Source organism: Oncorhynchus tshawytscha, linkage group LG09 (genome assembly GCF_018296145.1).
Source record: "Oncorhynchus tshawytscha isolate Ot180627B linkage group LG09, Otsh_v2.0, whole genome shotgun sequence".
Lineage (NCBI taxonomy): Eukaryota > Metazoa > Chordata > Actinopteri > Salmoniformes > Salmonidae > Oncorhynchus > Oncorhynchus tshawytscha.
In genome coordinates this window covers 25,373,455-25,396,590 of record NC_056437.1, presented here as the reverse complement: position 1 = coordinate 25,396,590, position 23,136 = coordinate 25,373,455, and the positions used below count along the sequence as shown (strand labels likewise).

Here is a 23,136-nt window from a genome sequence, read left to right as displayed (position 1 = left end):
TTGAACTGTATGACAGGGGTCCAGTCATCGTGAACCATGCGCCTGGCTCCAGGTTTAAACTGCTATGTGTGGTCTGAGTTCCATACTGATTCAAATAGGCTACATGTCCCAAATTACTGCACAATGTTAGATTAATATGATCCACTATTGCTAGCGACCCCAATGAACAATTTACATGGACATGACAGAGGAAAGGAAGGTAAATGGAATGGAATGATGCAAAATGTAGGCTATAAATTTAAGGAAATAACACTAAATTGACAGTTATGTATGTGGCTATTACTGAAGGTGGCTCCCTATGATGGCTAATATTTGTTATTTTTTACAAATATTTTATTATTATAGAAAATACAAGGAAGGGGTAACATTAAAGTATTAGAACATGAAGGACAAACAATACAGCATCAAGACACTATCAAACATGTATCAGTCTTTCCTCAACAGAGCCATCCTTATGTGTGAGGGTGTCTACTACCACTATCAAACATGTATCAGTCTTTCTGCAACAGAGCCATCCTTATGTGTGAGTGTGTCTACTACCACTATCAAACATGTATCAGTCTTTCTGCAACAGAGCCATCCTTATGTGTGAGGGTGTCTACTACCACTATCAAACATGTATCAGTCTTTCTGCAACAGAGCCATCCTTATGTGTGAGTGTGTCTACTACCACTATCAAACATGTACCAGTCTTTCTGCAACAGAGACATCCTTGTGTGAGGGTGTCTACTACCACTATCAAACATGTATCAGTCTTTCTGCAACAGAACCATCCTTATGTGTGAGGGTGTCTACTACCACTATCAAACATGTATCAGTCTTTCTGCAACAGAACCATCCTTATGTGTGAGTGTGTCTACTACCACTATCAAACATGTATCAGTCTTTCTGCAACAGAGCCATCCTTATGTGTGAGTGTGTCTACTACCACTATCAAACATGTATCAGTCTTTCTGCAACAGAGCCATCCTTATTGTGTGAGGGTGTCTACTACCACTATCAAACATGTATCAGTCTTTCTGCAACAGAGCCATCCTTATGTGTGAGTGTGTCTACTACCACTATCAAACATGTATCAGTCTTTCTGCAACAGAGCCATCCTTATGTGTGAGGGTGTCTACTACCACTATCAAACATGTATCAGTCTTTCTGCAACAGAGCCATCCTTATGTGTGAGGGTGTCTACTACTACTATCAAACATGTATCAGTCTTTCTGCAACAGAGCCATCCTTATGTGTGAGGGTGTCTACTACCACTATCAAACATGTATCAGTCTTTCTGCAACAGAACCATCCTTATGTGTGAGGGTGTCTACTACCACTATCATACATGTATCAGTCTTTCTGCAACAGAACCATCCTTATGTGTGAGGGTGTCTACTACCACTATCAAACATGTATCAGTCTTTCTGCAACAGAGCCATCCTTATGTGTCAGGGTGTCTACTACCACTATCAGACATGTATCAGTCTTTCTGCAACAGAACCATCCTTATGTGTGAGGGTGTCTACTACCACTATCATACATGTATCAGTCTTTCTGCAACAGAACCATCCTTATGTGTGAGGGTGTCTACTACCACTATCAAACATGTATCAGTCTTTCTGCAACAGAGCCATCCTTATGTGTGAGGGTGTCTACTACCACTATCAGACATGTATCAGTCTTTCTGCAACAGAGCCATCCTTATGTGTGAGGGTGTCTACTACCACTATCAAACATGTATCAGTCTTTCTGCAACAGAGCCATCCTTATGTGTGAGGGTGTCTACTACCACTATCAAACATGTATCAGTCTTTCTGCAGCAGAGCCATCCTTATGTGTGAGGGTGTCTACTACCACTATCAAACATGTATCAGTCTTTCTGCAGCAGAGCCATCCTTATGTGTGAGGGTGTCTACTACCACTATCAAACATGTATCAGTCTTTCTGCAGCAGAGCCATCCTTATGTGTGAGGGTGTCTACTACCACTATCAAACATGTATCAGTCTTTCTGCAACAGAGCCATCCTTATGTGTGAGGGTGTCTACTACCACTATCAAACATGTATCAGTCTTTCTGCAGCAGAGCCATCCTTATGTGTGAGGGTGTCTACTACCACTATCAAACATGTATCAGTCTTCCCGCAACAGAGCCATCCTTATGTGTGAGGGTGCGTGTGCATGATAGTGATATAAATATATGTCATAGTTACCTTTTTCATGATGACAATCTTGTGAAACCCGAACCCTCCAAGATACCCTCACAGTTCACCAATAGCTGTCCCTCAACCATTCGAGACCCCTCCCACAGTCCCCCCTCCGGGAAAAAATATATAAATACAATTAATTCCATTCCCCACCCCCAAGAACCCCCCCAATGCACCAACAACCAAGAGAATGAACTAAGAGAAAAAAGGAAAAGACATAAGAAAACAGCAAACAACAATGCAAAAAATAAATAAAACAAAATAATACATTTAAAACAAAGGACATCAAGGACAACTGAAATCATAACAGCAATGCCTACTTTGTTTGTGTGCATGTCTGGCACAATTATATGTACAGTGGGGAGAACAAGTATTTGATACACTGCTGATTTTGCAGGTTTTCCTTACAAAGCATGTAGAGGTCTGTAATTTTTATCATAGGTACACTTCAACTGTGAGAGACAGAATCTAAAACAAAAATCCAAAAAAATCACATTGTATGATTTTTAAGTAATTAATTTGCATTTTATTGCATGACATATATATTTGATACTTGGATATATTATATATGTATATATATATGTAATATATATGTAATATATATGTATATTGATATATATTGATATATTTGGATTTTGGCCCACTCCTCCATACAGACCTTCTCCAGATCCTTCAGGTTTCGGGGCTGTCGCTGGGCAATACGGACTTTCAGCTCCCTCCAAAGATTTTCTATTGGGTTCAGGTCTGGAGACCTGCTAGGCCACTCCAGGACCTTGAGATGCTTCTTACGGAGCCACTTCTTAGTTGCCCTGGCTGTGTGTTTCGGGTCGGTGTCAAGCTGGAAGACCCAGCCACGACCCATCTTCAATGCTCTTACTGAGGGAAGGAGGTTGTTGGCCAAGATCTCGCGATACATGGCCCCATCCATCCTCCCCTCAATACGGTGCAGTCGTCCTGTCCCCTTTGCAGAAAAGCATCCCCGAAGAATGATGTTTCCACCTCCATGCTTCACGGTTGGGATGGTGTTCTTGGGGTTGTACTCATCCTTCTTCATCCTCCAAACACGGCGAGTGGAGTTTAGTCCAAAAAGCTCTATTTTTGTCTCATCAGACCACATTACCTTCTCCCATTCCTCCTCTGGATCATCCAGATGATCATTGGCAAACTTCAGACGGGCCTGGACATGCGCTGGCTTGAGCAGGGGGACCTTGCGTGCACTGTAGGATTTTAATCCATGATGGCGTAGTGTGTTACTAATGGTTTTCTTTGAGACTGTGGTCCCAGCTCTCTTCAGGTCATTGACCAGGTCCTACCGTATAGTTCTGGGCTGATCCCTCACCTTCCTCATGATCATTGATGCCCCACGAGGTGAGATCTTGCATGGAGCCCCAGACCGAGGGTGATTGACCGTCATCTTGAACTTCTTCCATTTTCTAATAATTGCGCCAACAGTTGTTGCCTTCTCACCAAGCTGCTTGTCTATTGTCCTGTAGCCCATCCCAGCCTTGTGCAGGTCTACAATTTTATCCCTGATGTCTTTACACAGCTCTCTGGTCTTGGCCATTGTGGAGAGGTTGGAGTCTGTTTGATTGAGTGTGTGGACAGGTGTCTTTTATACAGGTAACGAGTTCAAGCAGGTGCAGTTAATACATGTGATGAGTGGAGAACAGGAGGGCTTCTTAAAGAAAAACTAACAGGTCTGTGAGAGCCGGAATTGTTACTGGTTGGTAGGTGATCAAATACTTATGTCATGCAATAAAATGCAAATGAATTACTTAAAAATGTCATTTTCTGGATTTTTGTTTAAGATTCCGTATCTCACAGTTGAAGTGTACCTATGATAAAAATTACAGACCTCTACATGCTTTGTAAGTAGGAAAACCTGCAAAATCGGCAGTGTATCAAATACTTGTTCTGCCCACTGTATGTGTGTGTTCTTGTAGGTGTTTATTTGAATGAGAGTGTGTGTATATGCATGTGTACAAACATCTGCACGGCATCAGCCTCAGGCAAACCGGCATTAGTTGTAAAAACACTGCCACTTAGTGTCATTCAAATGTAATTTTATTATGTTTTATTTTTACTTTTTTTTCTCTTTATCTTTTGACCATTATTCTCTCACTCACACAGCAACTCCACTCCCACTTGTCTCCAATTCCACATACCAACCCTCAGCATCCCTCAGCCCATCCTATCTATCTGTAATATTTGTTCTATCTTTTCAGGGGGATGAAATTGAAATTGTAGCCAGCTCTGCAGTGCTTGTTTGAAAAAGAGAGATACTTTGAAAAAAGTATCATTTTCAATTAATCGAAAATGAGACATGGCAATCTGCACAAAGGCAAAAAGGCCATTTTTAAACAATGTATGAGCTTTTCTTATTAATCTACTTGAGAACCATTTAGGGCTCAAACAAAACATTTGAATGAGTGAAGCTTTTATAGAGAGGTTTAGTGCTTTTATATTTAATAATCTCAACCCACCCAATTCATATTCATTATATAGATAGGCTCGTTTTATTTTGTCTGGTTTAGCGTCCCAGATAAAGCGAAATATTTTTTGCTCATATGATTTGAAAAATTAATCATCACAATGGCTAATATTTAACATGACACAAATTGTTAAATAAAATGGAGAAAAGCCCGGGTCTCCAAATTTCATCCCTGCAAATAACGAGGGCATACAATACCCTTCTGAATAAAGGAACAGCTATTTATTTATAGCTTCCTTCACTATGGAAAAGGAACACACCTCTGCCATATCTTCATTTCTTTGATCTCCACCTCAAAGGAATAGCGGGTGAATAGCATTCTATTCTCATGCTTAAGTTCAAGGTCAGAATACGCAGAGACAAATGTGCAAAAAAAGGGAAATACGTTCCATTTATGCAAGCTTAACTTGGGTCGGAATTCCCCCCTTTGTGATTAGTTCTATAAAGAGGATTTGTGGTTGATTTTGAAAGGTGAGAGGTCATCTCTCCATGGCTCAGCTTACACAGTAACTTCCCAACAACTAGGCCAAACTTGAAACCATGACCTGGGGAATTAGAGTTTGGAGACCTTACAGTATGTCAGTCCAAAATGTGTATATAATAGGGACTAAAGAAAAATCTGTCTAAAATTGTAAAAATGTAAATGTAATTTACAAACAAAAGGGTCTACAGAATGAGCACATTATGGAGGATGTGGGAGACCTTGAATTGCTTAATAACTATAATCAGGTAATAGTCTTTTTCACACTTCACTTCAATCAATTTTTCACTTTCTTCTGCCTCTCACTTTTCTCTAAGTATAGCTGTTCAAGCAGATGAGAGGACAGAGGCGTTTGGAAGGTGAGAGGATGAGAGGACCACTCAAAAGGTCATTGTGCTGTCTGCCCAAACTAAATTAATATTATTGAGGTGAGAGGAGGTCAACTACAGACCTAAGGGAACAGTTCCCGGCAGTCTCAAGCATAAAGTGTCACAAAGCGATAGGGAGGGAGGGATAGAGGGTACAACAAGAGAATGAGAGAGCACACAAAATAGTGCTAGGAGTATCTCTTTTGTCTGATCCTGATGGATTCATTACTATTCAGCCCTGCTATCAGTGATGTTAGATTTACAGTGTATTCGGGAAAAGTATTCAGATCCCTTCACTTTTTCCACATTTTGTTACATTAGAGCCTTATTCTAAAATGTATTACATTTTAAAATGTTCCTCTTCAATCTACACACAATACCTCAAAATGACAAAGTGAAAACAGGTTTTAATATTTTTGTGCCAATTTATAAAAATAAAAAACAGAAATATCTTATTTACATAAGTATTCAGACCCTTTGCTATGAGACTCGAAATTGAGTTCAGGTGCATCCTGTTTCCATTGATCTTCCTTGAGATGTATTTACCTGTGGTAAATTCAATTGATTGGACATGATTTGGAAAGACACACACCTGTCTATATAAGGTCAAAGTTAACAGTTGACAGTGCATATAAGGTCAAATTTGACAGTGTATCTCAGCTCAAAAAACCAAGCCATGAGGTCGAAGGAATTGTCCGTAGAGCTCCGAGACAGGATTGTGTCGAGGCGTAGATCTTGGGAAGTGTACCAAAAATGTTTTGCAGCATCGAAGGTCCCCAAGAACAAATGGAAGAAGTTTCGAACCCCCAAGACTCTTGATAGAGTTACCCAACCGGCCAACCGGCCAACTGAGCAATTGGGGGAGAAGGACTTGCTCAGGGATGTGACCAAGGACTCAATGGTCACTCTGACAGAGCTCCAGAGTTCCTCTGTGGTGATGGGAGAACCTTCCAGAAAGACAACACTCCACCAATCAAGTTTTTATGACAGAGTGACCAGATGGAAGCCTCTCCTCAGTAAAAGGCACATGACAGCCCACTTGGAGTTTGCCAGAAGGTACCTAAAGGACTCTCAAACCATGAGAAATAATATTCTCTGGTCTGATGAAATCAAGATTGAACTCTTTGGCCTGAATGCCAAGCTTCGTGTCTGCAAGAAACCATGCTACGGTGAAGCATGGTGGTGGCAGCATCATGCTGTTGGGATATTTTTATACTGGGAGACTAGTCAGGATCGAGGGAAAGAAGAATGGAGCAAAGTACAGAGAAATCCTTAATGAAAACCTGTTCCAGAGAGCTTAGGACCTTAGACTGGGGCAAAGGTTCACCTTCCAACAGGAAACAGCCAAGACAACGCAAGAGTGGCTTCGTGACAAGTCTCTGAATGTCATTGAGTGGCCCACCCAGAGCCTGGACTTGATCCCGATTGAACATCTATGGAGAGACCTGAATATAGCTCTGCAGCGACAATCCCCATCAAACCTGACAGAGCTTGAGAGGATATGCAGAGAACAATGGGAGAAACCCCCAAATACAGGTGTGCCAAGCTTGTAGCGGGCCATACCCAAGAAGACTGAAGGCCATAATCGCTGCCAAAGGTGCTTCAACAAAATACTGATTAAAGGGTATGAATACTTATGTAAATGTAATATTTCATTTTTTATTTTTTATTTTACATATGCAAAACATTACGTTGCTTTGTCATTATGGTTTATTATGTGTATGTTGATGAGGGAAAAAACTATTTAATCAATTTTAGAATAAAGCTGTAAAGTAACAAAATGTGGAAACATTTAAGGGGTCTGAATACTTTCTGAATGCCCTGTAAGGTAGCACACAACCCAATTATTAAGGGTTAAGATATTATATATTTATAATGTCCCATTGCAAACCAGTATAATATTTGTCAGATTTTGAAAGAACAGTGTGGTAGAAAGTTTCAAATGAGATTAATTGGAACCTAGCATGTATATCTTTTAGATGAATACAGGGTTGTTCCACCTCAAAAAGCACAAGAAAGGGATTCAAAACCAACTAACCTTGTGCTAACACTAGTTAGCATTGGTTCGTGAAACTACCTCTAACTTCCTTCATACTAGACACAGAGACATTAAAATGCTATCCATTAATTAATCTGACTCTGGGGAAGTAGATAAATGGCCTCGTTGCCAAAATCCCAAAGTATCCCTTTAATTTCTCCAAGATAAAATTACATTTCAACAAAATAATGTTTCAGGAAAGCCATTATTACCTGTTTATAACTACAGAAACAATTTTAGAACAATCTGAGATGGTGGGTGTCATGGCTTGCTGAAATGATAACTGGTTAAGTGCAGTAGGAGAGTATTATCCTGTCAACATGGTAAACAACATGTGGGTGGTATAAGAACATCTAACTAATTAACAGTTATAAATGGTGACCCTGTCCGTTGCTCTGAATGCCTTACTACTAGAATGCTTGTAATAAATCACGAAGCACCATAATACGAGGGAGCTGAAAGAACAATAGAGCATGCTCAGTCTAGCAGACAGCGAGGTCTTTCTCCAGTTGTGTTATTACATGTAAGACAATGCATCGCAAGATGAATAGCTTTGGCACCACGCCAGGACTGTGTCAGAGCTCGGTGGAGTTCCTAACCCCCCAAGTTGCACGGGTCAGAGCTATAAATTGATTAAAGTCCCAGTGCAGTCAAAAGCGTGATTTACCTGTGTTTTATATATATTTCCACACTATGATGTTGGAATAATACTGTGAAATTGTGAAAATGATGATAATGCCCTTCCAGTGTAAGAGCTGTTTGAAAAGACCACCTTAAATTTGAGCCTGTTTTGGTGAGATGGAGTTTTGGCCTGCCTGGTGATATCAACAGGGTATACTTTAGATAACAGTCCAATAAGAAAGATGGTTCCATACCTCTCAGCCGATAACAGATAGTTTTCAGTTTTCCCCTACCCACTCAGACCACTCCCAGTCATTCCTAGCAAAATTCTTGCTTGAGAAATTGCACTTTGCTAAGAAGCAATTTTTGTTTATTCTTGACCATTTTAATTGAAAACAATCACAGTAAGGTACTTAATTGTTACCCAGAAATGATTTGATATTGAGTTAAAAACGGTTGAATTGGACCTTTAAGAGCAGAAATTAATTACATGTTTAATCCAGAATTCATTAGTAGAAGCCGCTGAACAGATGGAAGAAATTCTGGGAAGTCCCTCCTGGTCTGAATCAATGGGCTTTAAGTTTGGATTATTACAATTTGCCGTTATCCAAAGGGACGCACGCAGCCAGGCTACAAAACTGTCTTTCAGCAGGTGGCCATTTGGCTGTAGGTTTTGATATGGTTTTTCAGTGCTGGAATGTGCAAATAGATATTGTAGAGGGATGCAAGAACACAGTACCATGACCACGAGAGTTGAATAGGGACTCCTGTAAACATACATAAGAATCCTGCTCCGATTACAATGTTGCCGTGGTGAGGGTGGCAATCTAGAACAAAGTGATGGTCTGGTGTAACCTGCAGGCAATCAGAGATCAAATCAAATCAAATCAAATCAAATCAAATTTTATTTGTCACATACACATGGTTAGCAGATGTTAATGCGAGTGTAGCGAAATGCTTGTGCTTCTAGTTCCGACAATGCAGTAATAAAAAGCAAGTAATCTAACTAACAATTCCAAAAAAAAAAACTACTGTCTTATACACAGTGTAAGGGGATAAAGAATATGTCCATAAGGATATATGAATGAGTGATGGTACAGAGCAGCATAGGCAAGATACAGTAGATGATATCGAGTACAGTATATACATATGAGATAAGTATGTAAACCAAGTGGCATAGTTAAAGTGGCTAGTGATACATGTATTACATAAGGATGCAGTCGATGATATAGAGTACAGTATCAACGTATGCATATGAGATGAACAATGTAGGGTAAGTAACATTATATAAGGTAGCATTGTTTAAAGTGGCTAGTGATATATTTACATCATTTCCCATCAATTCCCATGATTAAAGTGGCTGGAGTAGAGTCAGTGTCATTGACAGTGTGTTGGCAGTAGCCACTCAATGTTAGTGGTGGCTGTTTAACAGTCTGATGGCCTTGAGATAGAAGCTGTTTTTCAGTCTCTCGGTCCCAGCTTTGATGCACCTGTACTGACCTCGCCTTCTGGATGACAGCGGGGTGAACAGGCAGTGGCTCGGGTGGTTGATGTCCTTGATGATCTTTATGGCCTTCCTGTAGCATCGGGTGGTGTAGGTGTCCTGGAGGGCAGGTAGTTTGCCCCCGGTGATGCGTTGTGCAGACCTCACTACCCTCTGGAGAGCCTTACGGTTGAGGGCGGTGCAGTTGCCATACCAGGCGGTGATACAGCCCACCAGGATGCTCTCGATTGTGCATCTGTAGAAGTTTGTGAGTGCTTTTGGTGACAAGCCGAATTTCTTCAGCCTCCTGAGGTTGAAGAGGCGCTGCTGCGCCTTCCTCACGATGCTGTCTGTGTGAGTGGACCAATTCAGTTTGTCTGTGATGTGTATGCCGAGGAACTTAAAACTTGCTACCCTCTCCACTACTGTTCCATCGATGTGGATAGGGGGTGTTCCCTCTGCTGTTTCCTGAAGTCCACAATCATCTCCTTAGTTTTGTTGACGTTGAGTGTGAGGTTGTTTTCCTGACACCACACTCCGAGGGCCCTCACCTCCTCCCTGTAGGCCGTCTCGTCGTTGTTGGTAATCAAGCCTACCACTGTTGTATCGTCCGCAAACTTGATGATTGAGTTGGAGGCGTGCATGGCCACGCAGTCGTGGGTGAACAGGGAGTACAGGAGAGGGCTCAGAACGCACCCTTGTGGGGCCCCAGTGTTGAGGATCAGCGGAGAGGAGATGTTGTTGCCTACCCTCACCACCTGGGGGCGGCCCGTCAGGAAGTCCAGTACCCAGTTGCACAGGGCGGGGTCGAGACCCAGGGTCTCGAGCTTGATGACGAGCTTGGAGGGTACTATGGTGTTGAATGCCGAGCTGTAGTCGATGAACAGCATTCTCACATAGGTATTCCTCTTGTCCAGATGGGTTAGGGCAGTGTGCAGTGTGGTTGAGATTGCATCGTCTGTGGACCTATTTGGGCGGTAAGCAAATTGGAGTGGGTCAAGGGTGTCAGGTAGGGTGGAGGTGATATGGCCCTTGACTAGTCTCTCAAAGCACTTCATGATGACGGATGTGAGTGCTACGGGGCGGTAGTCGTTTAGCTCAGTTACCTTAGCTTTCTTGGGAACAGGAACAATGGTGGCCCTCTTGAAGCATGTGGGAACAGCAGACTGGTATAGGGATTGATTGAATATGTCCGTAAACACACCGGCCAGCTGGTCTGCGCATGCTCTGAGGGCGCGGCTGGGGATGCCGTCTGGGCCTGCAGCCTTGCGAGGGTTAACACGTTTAAATGTCTTACTCACTTCGGCTGCAGTGAAGGAGAGACCGCATGTTTCCGTTGCAGGCCGTGTCAGTGGCACTGTATTGTCCTCAAAGCGGGCAAAAAAGTTATTTAGTCTGCCTGGGAGCAAGACATCCTGGTCCGTGACTGGGCTGGGTTTCTTCCTGTAGTCCGTGATTGACTGTAGACCCTGCCACATACCTCTTGTGTCTGAGCCGTTGAATTGAGATTCTACTTTGTCTCTGTACTGGCGCTTAGCTTGTTTGATAGCCTTGCGGAGGGAATAGCTGCACTGTTTGTATTCAGTCATGTTACCAGACACCTTGCCCTGATTAAAAGCAGTGGTTCGTGCCTTCAGTTTCACACGAATGCTGCCATCAATCCAAGGTTTCTGGTTAGGGAATGTTTTAATCGTTGCTATGGGAACGACATCTTCAACGCACGTTCTAATGAACTCGCACACCGTATCAGCGTATTCGTCAATGTTGTTGTCTGACGCAATACGAAACATCTCCCAGTCCACGTGATGGAAGCAGTCTTGGAGTGTGGAGTCAGCTTGGTCAGACCAGCGTTGGACAGACCTCAGCGTGGGAGCTTCTTGTTTTAGTTTCTGTCTGTAGGCAGGGATCAACAAAATGGAGTCATGGTCAGCTTTTCCGAAAGGGGGCGGGGCAGGGCCTTATATGCGTCGAGGAAGTTAGAGTAACAATGATCCAGGGTCTTTCCACCCCTGGTTGCGCAATCGATATGCTGATAAAATTGGGAATGGAAACATGCATACTCCTGTTAAAGTCTCCTTGGTACCTTACAGTACCTTGTGTACAGTGCATTTATCTTCATTTTATCTACAAGTGTAAATCAAGAAAATGATGAGTCAATAGCTCGGTTTCCATCCAATTGGCGACAGCTTTTCACATGAATATTATAAAATCTGCATAAAAACAATATCCCACCAGATTAAAATGCTGTGCGTGATGACATAATGCACATGAAAATAACTTCTGCGTTTAAATTCCCATGTACTGAACCCCCTCCCAAGTTAAATGGGTTTCCATCGCATTCTCAAATGTTTGGTTATATAGTGAATGTACCCACTCTGGCCTTGGCACATGTGCTCTCATCCACAGCTTGCACAATATTTATTGTAAAGGAACATTAAGGTCATACCCATGCACTGACTACACTGTGAAGTTCCTCATCATTTATTTAATCTGTTGCTTAATAAACTGCATGCTTTCCTGAGTCGTAGTGGGAGGACCACACACTACATCATTACACGACTGGTGATGGTTATTATATTGATGGTTAATATATTGATGGTTAATATATTGATGGTTATTATAGCGATGGTTATTATATTGATGGTTATTATATTGATGGTTATTATATTGATGGTTAATATATTGATGGTTATTATAGCGATGGTTATTATATTGATGGTTATTATATTGATGGTTATTATATTGATGGTTATTATATTGATGGTTATTATAGTGATGGTTATTATATTGATGGTTAATATATTGATGGTTATTATAGCGATGGTTATTATATTGATGGTTAATATATTGATGGTTATTATAGCGATGGTTATTCAATTTATGGTTAATATATTGATGGTTATTATAGCGATGGTTATATTTGTGGTTATTATATTGATGGTTAATATATTGATGGCTATTATAGCAATATTTGCGCATAAAGCCTTTTCCATTGCCATTTCTTGCATAATACATTTTACCGACACAAAAAGATCCAACCTTGTCAAGCATGTTTTGTTTAGTCAACTTTTGGAAAGTTTACTGTCAAATTAGTTATTTCCATCAGCCCTGTCCTGCCATTTTTTTTATCAGACATCAGTACAGTACTGTACTCCAGACGTGGTGCCACAGGTTCAGAAGTGGTGTTTGTAAGTGTCTTTTCTGAGGCCTGGAGTTTTTCCTGATCATATGACCGGGTCAAGTAAAAGTCTTGGTCCTATTCATAGGCTATGACAGGGTCCAACATTAGCTAATCTAATGGCCAGCACAGAATTTATACTGGTCTGGACATGGTGTAGTTTTTAAATGCATTGTGGTCATGCAGGACCTATAACCCTCAAATTCAGCTCTGAACCTTGAAGCCAGTTCCAATGTTTTTACTTATCAACAATGCAGTTCAAGAAATATAATTAAGAAAATATAATAAATTAAAGTATAAAATAAGATAACATAAAAAGTAACAATAAAATAACATTAACGATAACCAGGCTATATTCAGGGGATACTGGCACTGAGTCAATGTGCGGGCGTGCAGGTTAGTCGAGGTAATTTGAACATGTTGGCAGGGGTAAAGGGACTATGCATAGATGTTGAGAAATGTTGGATGTTGGCACCAGATGGGTGCAATTCATTATCAGGTTGAACAAAAAACTAACAGGCTCCAGAATTGTAGGGTAAGAGTTGAATACCCCTGGCCTGAATACCTTCTCTCGACACTGAATATACAAAACATTAAGAACACCTGCTCTTTTCATGACATAGATAGACTGACCAGATGAATCCAGGTGAAAGCTATGATCCGTTATTGATGTAATTTGTTAAATCCATTTCAATCAGCTTAGATGAAGGGGAGAAGACTGGTTAAAGAGTGATTTTAAAGCCTTGAGACAATTGAGACATTCAGAGGGTGGTAGTAGGTGCCAGGCACATTGGTTTGTGTCAAGAACTACAATGCTGCTAGGTTTTTCACCCCCAACAGTTTCCCGTGTGTATTAAGAATGGTCCACCACCCAAAGGACAGCCAGCCAACTTGAAACAACTGTGGGAAGCATTGGAGTCAACATGGGACTCCAATATTAAGCGAAGGTGTTCCTAACAACATGACCGTTTATATGCGGTGCACCTATAGTTAACATAGTGCACCATGCTGCCTAGTTAACAACATGACATTTTCAAAGATTTTACTGAGTGCACCATAGTTAACATAGTGCACCAATAGTTAACAACATAACCGAAAAGTAGGTGCACCATAGTTAACATAGTGCACCATGCTGCCTAGTTAACAACATGACCGAGCGATGCACCATAGTTAACAACATGACCGAGTGGATATTGCTGTGCACATAGTTAACAACATGACCGAACGGTGCACCATAGTTAACATAGTGCACCATGCTGCCTAGTTAACAACATGACTGAGCGACGCACCATAGTTAACAACATGACCGAGCGATGCACCATAGTTAACATAGTGCATCATAGTTAACATAGTGCACCATAGTTAACAACATGACGGAGCGACGCACCATAGTTAACAACATGACGGAGCGACGCACCATAGTTAACATAGTGCACCATGCTGCCTAGTTAACAACATGACCGAGCGGTGCACCATAGTTAACATAGTGCACCACGCTGCCTAGTTAACAACATGACCGAGCGATGCACCATAGTTAACATAGTGCACCATAGTTAACAACATGACGGAGCGACGCACCATAGTTAACATAGTGCACCATGCTGCCTAGTTAACAACATGACCGAAAAAGCGGTGCACCATAGTTAACATAGTGCACCATGCTGCCTAGTTAACAACATGACCGAGCGGTGCACCATAGTTAACATAGTGCACCACGCTGCCTAGTTAACAACATGACCGATATGGAAATGTTATGCACCATAGTTAACATAGTGCACCATGCTGCCTAGTTAACAACATGACCGAGCGGTGCACCATAGTTAACATAGTGCACCATGCTGCCTAGTTAACAACATGACGGAGCGACGCACCATAGTTAACATAGTGCACCACGCTGCCTAGTTAACAACATGACCGAGCGGTGCACCATAGTTAACATAGTGCACCATGCTGCCTAGTTAACAACATGACCGAGCGATGCACCATAGTTAACATAGTGCACCATGCTGCCTAGTTAACAACATGACCGAGCGATGCACCATAGTTAACATAGTGCACCATGCTGCCTAGTTAACAACATGACGGAACAACATGACGATGCACCATAGTTAACATAGTGCACCATGCTGCCTAGTTAACAACATGACTGAGCGATGCACCATAGTTAACAACATGACCGAGTGATGCACCATAGTTAACAACATGACTGAGCGATGCACCATAGTTAACAACATGACCGAGCGATGCACCATAGTTAACATAGTGCATCATAGTTAACAACATAGTGCACCATAGTTAACAACATGACCGAGCGATGCACCATAGTTAACATAGTGCACCATAGTTAACAACATGACGGAGCGATGCACCATAGTTAACATAGTGCACCATAGTTAACAACATGACCGAGCGATGCACCATAGTTAACATAGTGCACCATAGTTAACATAGTGCACCATGCTGCCTAGTTAACAACATGACCGAGCGTTAACAACATGCACCACCATAGTTAACATAGTGCACCATAGTTAACAACATGACGGAGCGATGCACCATAGTTAACATAGTGCACCATAGTTAACAACATGACCGAGCGATGCACCATAGTTAACATAGTGCACCATAGTTAACATAGTGCACCATGCTGCCTAGTTAACAACATGACCGAGCGGTGCACCATAGTTAACATAGTGCACCATAGTTAACAACATGACCGAGCGATGCACCATAGTTAACATAGTGCACCATAGTTAACAACATGACGGAGCGATGCACCATAGTTAACATAGTGCACCATAGTTAACAACATGACCGAGCGATGCACCATAGTTAACATAGTGCACCATAGTTAACAACCATAGTGCACCATAGTTAACATAGTGCACCATAGTTAACAACATGACCGAGCGGTGCACCATAGTTAACAACATGACCGAGCGATGCACCATAGTTAACATAGTGCACCATGCTGCCTAGTTAACAACATGACCGAGCGATGCACCATAGTTAACATAGTGCACCATAGTTAACAACATGACCGAGCGATGCACCATAGTTAACATAGTGCACCATGCTGCCTAGTTAACAACATGACCGAGCGATGCACCATAGTTAACATAGTGCACCATAGTTAAAAACACCACCATAGTTAACATAGTGCACCATGCTGCCTAGTTAACAACATGACCGAGCGATGCACCATAGTTAACATAGTGCACCATAGTTAACAACATGACCGAGCACCATAGATGCACCATAGTTAACAACCATGCACCATAGTTAACAACATGACAACATGAGCGGTGCACCATAGTTAACATAGTGCACCATAGTTAACAACATGACCGAGCGATGCACCATAGTTAACATAGTGCACCATAGTTAACATAGTGCACCATGCTGCCTAGTTAACAACATGACCGAGTGATGCACCATAGTTAACATAGTGCACCATGCTGCCTAGTTAACAACATGACCGACCATGTTACATAGTGCACCATAGTTAACAACCATGTGCACTAGTTAACAACATGAGTGCACCATAGTTAACATAGTGCACCATAGTTAACAACATGACCGTGCACCATAGTTAACATAGTGCACCATGCTGCCTAGTTAACAACATGACCGAGTTAACGATGCACCATAGTTAACATAGTGCACCATAGTTAACAACCATAGTTAACAACCATAGTGCACCATAGTTAACAACCATAGTGCACCATAGTTAACATAGTGCACCATAGTTAACACCCATAGTTAACAACATAGTGCACCATAGTTAACAACATGACCGAGCGATGCAGATTACTGTTTGATTTGACCCTTTCACGTCACGGGCCATGGACCAGTGACCGGCGGCTCAGCTTTATCCAATCAGCCCTGTCCTGGCTACAGTAGCCTAGGCTAGCCAAGACAAATGCTAAAGTGCATTTTATTTGCTTCCTTTTTGCAGACTATCAACAGAAGCCAGCATATTACTAGTATGTTCAATATTTAACGTTTACTTGTGTAAATAAATAAGCTCAGTGAGTAGATTGATGGCTGCTTCTTTTTTCTCAGGACAGCTGGCGTGTGCTGTGTGAATCCACTTCTGTACTGCTCGAGATTTTGTGACTTACAGGAGCATAGTGTTGCTTGATTAATGGCCAATCATATTGCTCAAATACAAATAGCATGACTTTTCTATGTGTAGTCTTCAATGGTTTTCAATGGTAGACTGCGACAGAGAAGGTAAATATTATACTGGAACGCAAAAATGCGCTGAGAAGTTACTGGGCTAATCGGTGCTTTTGCTTTGAAAGTGGTGTGAGGTGCTAGGAAAAATGCTGTCTCACCACATGTTTCTGGAAGCCCTGCTTTACTTGCATGAAAAGGTTGGATGTAAACCTGGTTATTGTTTAAGCCATAGCCGGGGGAAGTAGGGGTGCTGAGGGTGCTGCACCACCCTTTTTTTTCCCTCACGAAAGTAGTGCGCTGGGCCTTTACTAGTCCTGTATTAGTGGACCGATAAAGCCGTCTGTAGCGTGGGCAACAAAGAATATTCAGCCGCACTCCCCCCTCGACAAAAACTTATTAGCAACCCCACCCCAAACATCTTCCCGCGGCTATGGTTGAAGTGCATTGTTAAACCACTACTGAAAATGTGTCCCTCAGTGTTCTCTCTTCAATGATGTTGTTTAGAGTCTCTCTGAGAGTTTGCCACATGCTCTCATCCTAATTATATGAATCCAAACTGGATTGTTGAATGCAACTTGTGTTTCACGCTCAATTGAGTCACTCAACAGAACATTGTAATTATAATGTCATAAATGCTGTTAGAATTACATATTCAATCGTTTTCGGGACTCTGGAAATAAATAGCCACTTACTAATGAAATTGATTGCTGTCAGACAGCAAAATCTCTACTTAGATTAGTGAGGATTAATCCATTTAGTGAATAGGTTCTTTCATTTTAGCTCTGGTTAACTTTAGTACATGGACATCAGTAGTCTGACTGTGTACAGGCAGCTCTCCACCAGGGCTGGTTCTGGCTCCAGTCCAGAGAGGTAGAGGGACACAAACTGGGACAGGAAGAGAATGTCCGTCCTGTCTGTCTGTCTGACCCACTCCTTATGTTCCATCTCACTGCCCCATGTGATAGCAGTTCTGAGGAACACAAGGCCGATAGCACCATTTAATTAACAAACAGCATACAGCAAATGTTAAATACCCGTGCATCCTTAGAGATTTTTCTCTGATGAAAATGACTTGCTTTTAGAGGACAACAAGGGTCATTCACACTCTCTACAATAGTGTGTTTAAATAGGAAAAACTATACCCTCAAAGCCCTCAAATAGCATCCTCTGTGTATTCTCTCCTCACAATAGGGATCTGATTACAGTGTGAAGGAGTGTTGCTGTCAGGCTATCCCCTCCATAGGTTATTATATAAAAATATAGTTATTTTGTCCAGGGAAATGGCACTAATAGTTGCTGCATTATTCAGTGTCAGTAAGTGACACTTTCTGTATCGAGGGCGTGTCACAGTGTTCCTCACCTTCATCAGGCCTGGGCACTCATTGGAGAGAAGGCCATAGAAGTGGTAAACCGCTCCCTCCTCTCCCATCTGGACGAAGCAGGGGAAGTGGCTGATGCCATATGTGCCCGAGGCCGACAGATTTAACAGACCTTCCTCAGAGGGAACACACCCTCCCTATAAGCTTCCTCTGGAGTTACTTGTGCTGTAGTTAACTGGTATTTCTACGGTTTTCTATAGCTTGTCCGGTAGTCTTTCTATAGCTTGTCTGGTAGTCTTTCTATAGCTTGTCTGGTAGTCTTTCTATAGCTTGTCTGGTAGTCTTTCTATAGCTTGTCTGATAGTCTTTCTATAGCTTGTCTGGTAGTCTTTCTATTCCATAGTTTACATTCATGTAGTCAACCTCTCTGTATGTTCAAGCCCTTGTGACTCTAATTGTCTCATGTTTTCCCTGGACAAAGGATCTGCTCTTCCACAGTAAGACCTGGGAGATTTGATTATAAATCCTCTTAGTTACAGAAATATAGAAAGTATTTTCTATCATGGCCCTGCTGAAGCTAAGGGAGAACAAGTAGAGTTATTTATTCTGCAGATGGACAGTCCATCTCCCCCAGAGCATGTTACTGCCCTGTGTCTGACTATGCAGTGTCTGTCAAAGACACAGACTGCTATAACTCACTGCGTATTGCCTCAGGAGGGTGTTTAATAAAAAATAAGTTAAAGTACAGAATCATGCTCTTCTTACCTGGCAGAAATCCTTGAGTTGTGTGGTACACACACTGTGGAATGTTTGTGTATGCGAATGTGCATGTGTATGTGCGCGTACATGTGCATGCACGTGTGTCTAAAATGTGTGTGACTGTACCTGTAGTGGTAGTTGTAGTCCGGTATGGGCCACCAGTGTGTTGGCCCAGTGCCCAGCTGTTGTGGTAGTTGTAGTCCAATATCGGACACCAGTGTGTTGGCCCAGTGCCCAGCTGTCATGGTAGTTGTAGTCCAGTATTGGACACCAGTGTGTTGGCCCAGGGCCCAGCTGTTGTGGTAGTTGTAGTCCAATATTGGACACCAGTGTGTTGGCCCAGTGCCCAGCTGTAATCACCAGGCTCTCTGGCCCGTAGACCCCACTTGCTGTCGTCACGGTGAGTGAAGAGCCAGGCTGGACTTCTGTAACCTTATCACCATCCTTAACACTCCTCCCAGACTCTGGAACTGGGAATCCATGGGACAGATGCAGAGATATGGGGAAAATCCTCTTACTTCCCTTAGCAGTCCAATGGGCCTGTATCAAATTCACGGAGGAGCCTGACTAAGATTTGAACCTGAGTCCCTGTAGGATCTTAATTTGAGTTAGTTTGCTATAGCAGGAAAATAACCCTGCAGCAACGGGAAATGTAGATGATATTTTTGTGGGATTGATACATTTTTCATAAGGAAAAATAAAGTCTAAAATTGCAGTGGAAATTACACATTTCAGAAGCCTTTTTAAACCTCAAATATACTATGTTTTAAATGTCCCACATTGCAGGAAAGTTTTCCTGCATCAGGGTGATCGAATTAAGGTCCTACTTCTGTAGTCCAATCATTATCCATTACACCAAGAGGTCTGAACATCTCTGCAGGGTCATTAGGTGTTGAACGAAGGTTGCTTCAGGGGCCCTTCCTGTACCTTGCTGCTCTGAGGGCCTGGCCTGCATACAGGACCCCAGCTGTGTGTCTACGAGGGGCCCCTCCCCAGCCAGCAGGTTGACCTGGGGGAGCCTCTGGCTGAACTCCACTGATCCCAGGGTCTCTGTGGGAACCTGGTTGCTCTCTTTGGCTGAACTCTCCAGTGCTTCTGAGCTGCTGGAAGTCCACGTCATCCTCAGGGCTCTTCACCAGGATACCAGTACGCCTGGGAGTGGGATTGGAAGAAACCAATTAAGTCCTCAAGTGTGTAGATGCTTGTGTATCATCAAGAGAACGTTTTTACTGTTACATGGGGCAGTTATTAAAGCATCCTGCCTACAGTGTCTAGTAAAAATAATGACACAGCATAAATGCTCATTGCACTTTTGGCTCAGACAGAACTATTCATTTCCTATCAATACCACTATTACTGCACTGGCCAACTTCCTCAATCTTTCATTTCTGACAGGTTTGTGTTTTATGCAAGTTTGTTACATGTGCATACAGTACAGTATATCATGCATCTCGGTGTACTGTTGTGCAGTTGGGCCACCCAGGACGGCTGGGCTGCAGGCCCTCTGAGAGGCTGCCTCTAATTGAGTGGTCTGGGTGATGGATAGTCTCCGGGGCGATGTATGACTGCTGTTTTCTCTGGTGCACCCGGTGCGGATGGCCAGCTGTGATGCATGTGCAGCGCCCCAGCCAGGAGACTGCTCCATTCATCAGCTTCCTTCTCCTCTCCCTGACCCCCGCTCCACTAGGTGGGTGTAAATATGATCTGCACCCCCTGTGCGGCCCACCCGGCCCTGAGTGATGGGCACAGTGTCCGGGGGCTGACAGAGGGCACCCAGCCAGGCTGGCTCAGCTAGACTCAGCCAGGCCTCCGCCCCCACAGCCCCCACAGGCAAAGCACTCATCCATCCTCCTCACTGAAGGATCCATTAGGCCGGTGAAATACAATCCAGGAAACTGGTATTGCTCACCAAGATTTACACAGCCCCCCCTCTAACTTTCATTGTCTCAATGGTTTTTAAAGGTCAAGGACATCCCTGCTTTAAGGCCCACGCCTCAGCCCTTATATCATCCTGTACATGGCTTAAACTGCTTATACAGGATGATGCTGGGGTTCAAATGCAGGATGGAAGTCAGTTGACCCTCTATAGTCTATTAAATCAAACTCCATATGTCATTGTTTTTCTTGCCGGTTTTGTAGCGTGTTATTTCACTGTTCTTTCCCCCTCAGACAATAATCTCTCCCATACTAACATAACCTCACCAGATGCCTGTGATAGGTCAGTGAGCTGGAAAGGTGTCCTATCAGCTTTGGTTTGTGTGTTGCTAAGTCTAGTCCAGTGAGAACCGCCTCACGGTGACATGAGTGAACTCTCTCCTGTCATATCTACTCATGTCAATAAACACACAGTAAAAAATAGGCTAAGTTCAGGGCACTCTGTGGGAACCTAGTTCTTCTCTCTGGTTGAACTCCTCTGGTCCCAGGGTCTCTGTGGTAACCTGGTTCCTCTCTCTGGCTGAACTCCTCTGGTCCCAGGGTCTCTGTGGGAACCTGGTTCCTCTCTCTGGCTGAACTCCTCTGGTCCCAGGGTCTCTGTGGGAACCTGGTTCCTCTCTCTGGCTGAACTCCTCTGGTCCCAGGGTCTCTGTGGGAACCTGGTTACTCTCTCTGGCTGAACTCCTCTGGTCCCAGGGTCTCTGTGGGAACCTGGTTCTTCTCTCTGGCTGAACACCTCTGGTCCCAGGGTCTCTGTGGGAACCTGGTTCCTCTCTCTGGCTGAACTCCTCTGGTCCCAGGGTCTCTGTGGGAACCTGGTTCTTCTCTCTGGCTGAACTCCTCTGGTCCCAGGGTCTCTGTGGGAACCTAGTTCTTCTCCAGGGTGCTCCTGAACTACTGAAAGTCCACATCCTGCGTACAGTGCCTAGTAACAATAATGATACGGCATAAATGCTCATTGCACATTTGGCTCAGACGGAACTATTCATTTCGTATCAATGCCACTATTACTGCACTGGCCAAATTCCTCAATCTCTTATTTCTGACTCTCTCCAGTATAATGTGTCTTTCCTTCTTCATCATTTCCTACACTAAGATGAAGTAGCAGCAGTGTACCTGAACAGTGTGATATTAGCCCCGGCCTCCAGTTTTGCTCAGAGCTGGTAGCACTCCTCCATCATGTGGGTGTTTTCCTGTTCATAAGCCTTCCGGATGATCCTGGTCTGGCCAAGGGAACTCCCCTAGGAGTGGGGCAGGAGCATAGAATTCAGAATTAGAATACTAGAATGGACATGAACCTTCTTATGATGGGATAAAGGTCCACCATTTTGGCCATGGAGTTGGTCAACCATGGTTTGCCAGTGCTGTAAGATATTGTGTAAGATAATGTGTAAAATAATGAATTTGAAGAATTTATCTGCACTGTATGTTTGTTAGCTAGCTAGCCAGCCAATTCTAGTAATCGAATAGTATCTCTATGGGCAGGAAGAACGGAAGAATGACACTATAATGCCAAATTGGCTCAATATTACAGCAACAGTTCATATTGCTGTCTGTTGTGCTCAATGGCCAGTGATGAGGAAAAGTTATCACTAATAAACTGATATTGCCTTGTAGCTTTGTGCTTATCCTGCAATGATTAAACATGTAGCAAGGTCAGATGTGTACACACTACAGTGAGTTGAAATATTAGGCCATTGACATTAAGAATTTAATTCAATAAACCATTGTAACTAATTAAATTAATGTGAAATTAATGTGGCATGTTCTTGTCTTGCAAATGATCCATTATGAGGCACAGATTGTTTTATTTAACACATCTGCCCACCTTCTGCCATCTGCAGTGAAGGGTTGGCTGTTATCATACGTGAACATTCCCCTTCCATTCCCCTACGTGAACATTCCCCTTCCATTCCCCTACGTGAACATTCCCCTTCCATTCCCCTACGTGAACATTCCCCTTCCATTCCCCTACGTGAACATTCCCCTTCCATTCCCCTACGTGAACATTCCCCTTCCATTCCCTACGTGAACATTCCCCTTCCATTCCGCTACGTGAACATTCCCCTTCCATTCCCCTACGTGAACATTCCCC

The 23,136-nt window shown here is 42.9% G+C and overlaps 1 pseudogene; it reads right to left on the bottom strand.

Annotated features, from left to right (window-relative positions):
• Window positions 1-8,833: 8,833 nt before the first annotated feature.
• Window positions 8,834-22,303, bottom strand: LOC112259076 (annotated as a pseudogene).
• Window positions 22,304-23,136: the final 833 nt, after the last annotated feature.